This window comes from Euleptes europaea, chromosome 20 (genome assembly GCF_029931775.1).
Source record: "Euleptes europaea isolate rEulEur1 chromosome 20, rEulEur1.hap1, whole genome shotgun sequence".
In the NCBI taxonomy this organism is placed as follows: domain Eukaryota; kingdom Metazoa; phylum Chordata; class Lepidosauria; order Squamata; family Sphaerodactylidae; genus Euleptes; species Euleptes europaea.
The window spans coordinates 3,440,401-3,445,903 of record NC_079331.1 but is presented as its reverse complement, the minus strand read 5'-3'; the positions used below and the strand labels follow the sequence as shown (position 1 = coordinate 3,445,903).

General features: G+C 49.2%; 1 non-coding gene across 1 annotated transcript; it reads right to left on the bottom strand.

Moving 5' to 3' along the window:
• Nucleotides 1-1,154: 1,154 nt before the first annotated feature.
• TRNAT-UGU (transfer RNA threonine (anticodon UGU)) lies at nucleotides 1,155-1,227 on the bottom strand. Its single transcript has one exon. It is a non-coding gene; the product is annotated as a tRNA-Thr (tRNA).
• Between the last annotated feature and the right edge of the window lie 4,276 nt (nucleotides 1,228-5,503).

Genomic DNA, 5,503 nt, shown 5'->3' with positions numbered 1-5,503 from the left:
TGATTTAATTTCAACCTGTTAGTTCTGGTCCGACCTTCTGGGGCAACAGAAAACAACTCGGCACCACCCTCTCTATGACAGCCCTTCAAGTATTTGAAGATGGTCATCATGTCCCCTCTCAGTCTTCTCCTCTCCAGGCTAAACATCCCCAGCTCCTTCAACCTTTCCTCATAGGACTTGGTCTCCAGACCCCTCACCATCTTTGTTGCCCTCCTCTGGACCAGTTCCAGCTTGTCTACACCTGTCTTAAACTGTGGTGCCCCAAACTGAACACAATACTCTAACGTTTGGATCCTTCCAGTGGGTTGTGACATCGGGGCTCTCTTTAATAGGGTCATCTGCTCTGGGTTGGGAAACAAGCTGGATATTTTGGGGGCGGCGCCTGAAGAGGGCGAGGTTTGGTAGGGGAGGGACCTCAATGCCACAGAGTCCAATGGCCAAAGCGGCCATTTTCTCCAGTTGTAATAGCGGGAGATCTCCAGCCACCACCTGGAGGTTGATACAAATAAAACAGTAGTAGGCAAAAGTAATAAAGCAATAGGCAAAAGATAGCAAGCAGCACAAACAGCAAAGCTGTCACTGTATTGCAACCACCACCTGGAGGTTAGCAAGAAAAAAACAGCACAGAGCTCTATATATTTCAGTTACAAAAACTATAATAAATTGATACTATACATGACAAACAATGTGACCAATGTGAATAACCACCAAAAGTGTAACAAAACAAACAATACAGACATAGAAGATCATCTCTCAATATGCATCAAAAAAGTTATGCTTTCTTCTTTGCACATAACATTGTTGCAAAGTTCTTCAGTAGTGCATCAATTACAAATTTCTTCTTTTCGCCCGCTTTAACATTGTTGCAAAGTTCTTCAGTAGTGCATCAATTACAAATTTCTTCTTTTCACCCGCTTTCCGGTCCTGATCTACCAGCCACCTTTTGAATCAATGGGACACGTTCAGAAAGGGTGGTCAGACAGACCAAGGATGGCTCTCCTCCTCCATCTAATGGCTGATCAGGAAATAACACCGAACCCCTGAATGCAGAACCTTAGTCCATCAAGGTCAGTATTGTCAACTCAGACTGGCAGCGGCTCTCCAGGGTCTCAGGCGGAGGTCTTTCCCATCACCTACTGCCTGGTCCTTTCCACTGGAGATGCCAGGGATTGAACCTGGGACCTTCTGCATACAAGGCAGATGCTGTTACCACTGAGCCACAGCCCCTCCCCATGAGCCTCTGCACCATGAGGTTAAACCGGCTTCAAGAACTGCTTCTTGCTTACCAGCAAGGCAGAGAGAAAATTATCATTTTAAAAATAGCTCTTCCTTTCCGCGAACTGCTTCCTCTTTCTCTCTTCTGCTTTCCTCACCCCCGAGGAATTTTTAGAATGAAAAGCAAAAGAGAAGTAAAGCAGAAAGACTCCTCCGGTTCTTCGTTTCGAGATGATGCTTTTCGTGTTGATCCTCCTTTTCCCAAGAGAAACCCCAGGTACGTGACCTTCCCGGAGAACTCCCTTTTACTCCCTCGCTTTGGGTTTCGGGGTTTAGGAGCCCACAAATTCTTGCATGATGCAGTTTCGGTTCCCGGGGATGTTGTGGGAAGGAGCCTTGTGACACCTCGAAAACAAGTAATTGATTGTGGCGCGCGCTTCTCTCGATGCATGAAGTGTATCTTCAGCAAGCAGACATAGATATACACAGTTGTCGAGAAAACGACTGGTCAACTGTGTAGTTAAGACACCAAGCAAAGGCAGCGGAGGGTATCTTCCAAGATTCGGATAATGTGGCCTCTAAGCTCTGAACGCTTCTGTCTCAGTCTACTGTGTTTTGGCCACATCAGCAAACTACAATAAGCCTTTGTGGGATCCATCCAAGGCATGTGGTCTAAAAACTATAATTCGGGGAGTGAGGTTAACATATAGGGTTGCCAGGCCCCTCTTTGCCTAAGGAGGGCGGGGTTTGGGGAGGGGAGGGACTTCAATGCCACAGAGTCCAATTGCCCAAGTGGTCATTTTCTCCAGGTGAACTGATCTCTATCGGCTGGAGATCAGTTGTAATAGTGGAAGATCTCCAGCTAGTACCTGGAGGCTGGAAACCCTAGCTGGAGATCAGTTGTAATAGTGGGAGATCTCCAGCTTGTACCTGGAGGTTGGCAACCCTATTAACATATCCTTTTTAGTTTGTGAAGTTCAGGGGCAAGATGGGCTGTATGAAGTTGGGCAAGATGGGCTTGTGAAGTTCAGGGGCAAGAGGGAATCCCGATAGACGGGCTTGAAGTCTGGGACCCTGCAATATTGTTCATTCACGGACTCTTTTCACAGGGGCTACCTTCTTTCACCAATATGACGAACATGGAAATCACACATTGAACTGCAGCCAATCGGCTACTACGTACGTCTGGTGCAAAGGTTCTCAATCCTCATCCGTGCTAGAGTTTGAACCGATTGGCAGCCCTCCAAACAAGACAATGCCACAATGCCCAGGGTATTACAAAGAAAAGGTCTTACCCACGTCTGCTTCCTCTGCTGGTGGAATATTTGCATGCGGACCCTGGACCGAGAACTGTATGTGCCCCCTTTTTACTAATATCACTCACTGCAGCAATTTCGACTTCTTCATAGTTGCAGTCAGAAACCATATGGAAGGTGAGAACCGAATTGATGGTGCAGGTAGGGTTGCTAGGTCCCTCTTGGAACTGGCGAGAGGTTTTAGGGACGGAGCCCGAGGAGGGCAGGGTTTGGGGAGGGGCTTCAGTGCCCTAGAGTCCAATTGCCAATGCGGCCATTTCTCTCCAGGGGAACTGATCTCTGTCGGCTGGCACAGGGGGGAAGCGGGTAGGGTTTGGCACCTCTTGGCGTGGGATTATCAAGATCCAGCGCGGTGGAGTCGTGAAGAGCGGTGGACTCTAATCTGGAGAACCGGGTTCGATTCCCCACTCGTCCACATGAGCGGTGGACTCTAATCTGGTGAACTGGGTTGGTTTCCCTCAATCCTACCCTTGAAGCCAGCTGGGTGACCTTGGGCTAGTCACAGTTCTCTCCGAACTCTCTCAGCCCCACCTACCTCACAAGGTGCCTGTTGTGGGGAGGAGGCGATTGTAAGCCGCTTTGAGACTCCTTAAAGGTAGAGAAAAGCCGGGTATAACAATCAACTCCTCCTCCTCTTTTTCTAGTGCTTGGCGTGTCAGGCTAGGATGGGTGGGAGACCCCAGGTTCGAATCCCCACTCTGCTGTGGAAGCTCGCTGGTTGACTGGGGCCAGCCTCACCCTCTCAGCCTAACCTACCTCACAGGGTTGCTGTGAGAATAAAATGCAAAAGTGGAGGATGATGGAAGCCACTCTGGCTCCCTATTGGGGGAAAGGGGGGGGGTAAAAAAAGTCAATAATTGTGTTCAGGTGACCACAGGTGAGACCCAGCCAGAGGGGCTGAGTTGAATTTTGGGCCAGGAGGAGGCTACTCATATGCAGCTAGAGCAATGTCCCATTTGGGGAGAGGGAAAGAGAGAGATGGGTTCATAAGATTCTGCGGCCTGGTCTTTAATACAGCCCATCTCCTTGTCTCATGCCTTAATTACATAAGAACATAAGAAAGGCCCTGCGGGATCAGACCCAGGCCCATCAAGTCCAGCAGTCTGTTCACACAGTGGCAAACCAGGGGCCTCTAGAAAGTCCCCAAACAAGACCACTGCAGCAGCACCATCCTGCCTGTCTTCCACAGCACCTAATATACTAGGCATGCTCCTCTGATCCTGGAGAGAATAGGGATGCATCATGACTAGTATCCATTTTTGCTAATAGCGATGAAAAGTCCTCTCCTCCATAAACCTGTCCCCTCTTCAAGCCTTCCAAATTGGCAGCCATCACCACATCCTGGGGCAGGGAGTTCCACAATTTAACCATGCTTTACGTGAAGAAATACTTCCTTTTATCGATTTCAGATGTCTCCCCCTCCAGCTTCAGCAGATGACCCCACATTCCAGTATTATGAGAGAGGGAGAAAAGCTTCTCCCTGTCCACTCTCTCCACACCATGCATAATTTTATAGACCTCTATCGTGTCTCCCCTTAGCCACCTTCTTTCCAAGCTAAACAGCCCTAAGTGTTTTAACTGCTCCTCATAGGTTAAATTCCGGGGTACGTCAGGCAGAAGCATCTCAGACGGCTGACCTCGCTTTTGAGTGTGGTCCAAGTCTCTCCAGATAGAAGAGAGGAGCTTTGGCATGTTCTTATTCAATAGTGTGAGAAACAATTTCACCATCTCCCGGGTTTGTTTCATTTTGCATGCAGAAGAGAAGGCCTTCGGGAATGTCACGAATCAATCAGAACCTGTCACGGACGTCCCAGAAAAAGGCAATTTCACCCTGACCTGTGAATTACAAATTAAGCACAACTCCACAGAACTGACCCTGTACTGGATTAAGGAGACCGCTCCAAGCCAATGTCTTTTTTCTGCTACAAACGAGGGCTGTTATGGTCACAATTTTTCTTACGACGTCAGTTGCTGTGTGGACACCGCTGTCAAAGAGAGGCGGATCAATCATTTGGTCAACTTCGACGGACAACAGATACGTCACAGCCTCACCGTCTTCAATGCCAGCGCTTCCGACAGTGGGATGTATCTGTGTGTGGTTACTATCTGGAAAGGGAAACGCATGTGGAAGGTTGCCAAGAAAGTGTCCATAGAAGTCAAGAATTATACGGTGTCGCATGAGCTTACAACAGGTAATAGAATTGGCAAGAGAGGAATTCACGAGTACTCACATGAACACATGATGCTGCCTTATACTGAGTCAGACCCTTGGTCCATCAAAGTCAGTATTGTCTACTCAGACCGGCAGCGGCTCTCCAGGGTCTCAGCCAGAGGTCCTTCACATCACCTACTTGCTTAGTCCCTTTAGCTGGAGGTGCCCGGGATTGAACCTGGGACCTTCTGCATGCCAAGCAGATGCTCTACCACTGAGCCATGGACCCTCCCCAAGATAATGAACCTCAAGGTCACATGAAGCTGCCTTATACTGAATCGGACCTTTGGTCCATCAGAGTCAGTATTGTCTACTCAGACCGGCAGCGGCTCTCCAGGGTCTCAGGCAGGGGGTCTTTCACATCACCTACTTGCCTAGTCCCTTTAACTGGAGATGCCGGGGATTGAACCTGGGACCTTCTGCATGCCAAGCAGATGCTCTCCCACTCAGCCACAGCCCCTTCCCATTTTCTTCTCTTTGCCATTCCCTCTGGCTTTGCCATCTCAAGCTCTGTAATGTGCCCCCCCATCTACATGCCCTTCTCACAGAGCTGCCAACCTCCAGCTGGGGCCTGGAGATCTCCCAGAATTACAACTGGTTTCCAGACTGCAGAGATCAATTTCCCTGGAGAAAAATGGTCAAGGTGCCTCCCATCTCCAAGCCCCGCCCTCCCCTGGCTCCACCCCCATTTCTCCAGGAATTTCCCAGTGTTGAGTTGGCAACCCTACGTCCTAGCTTGGCTCTACCACCCCCTTGTTGA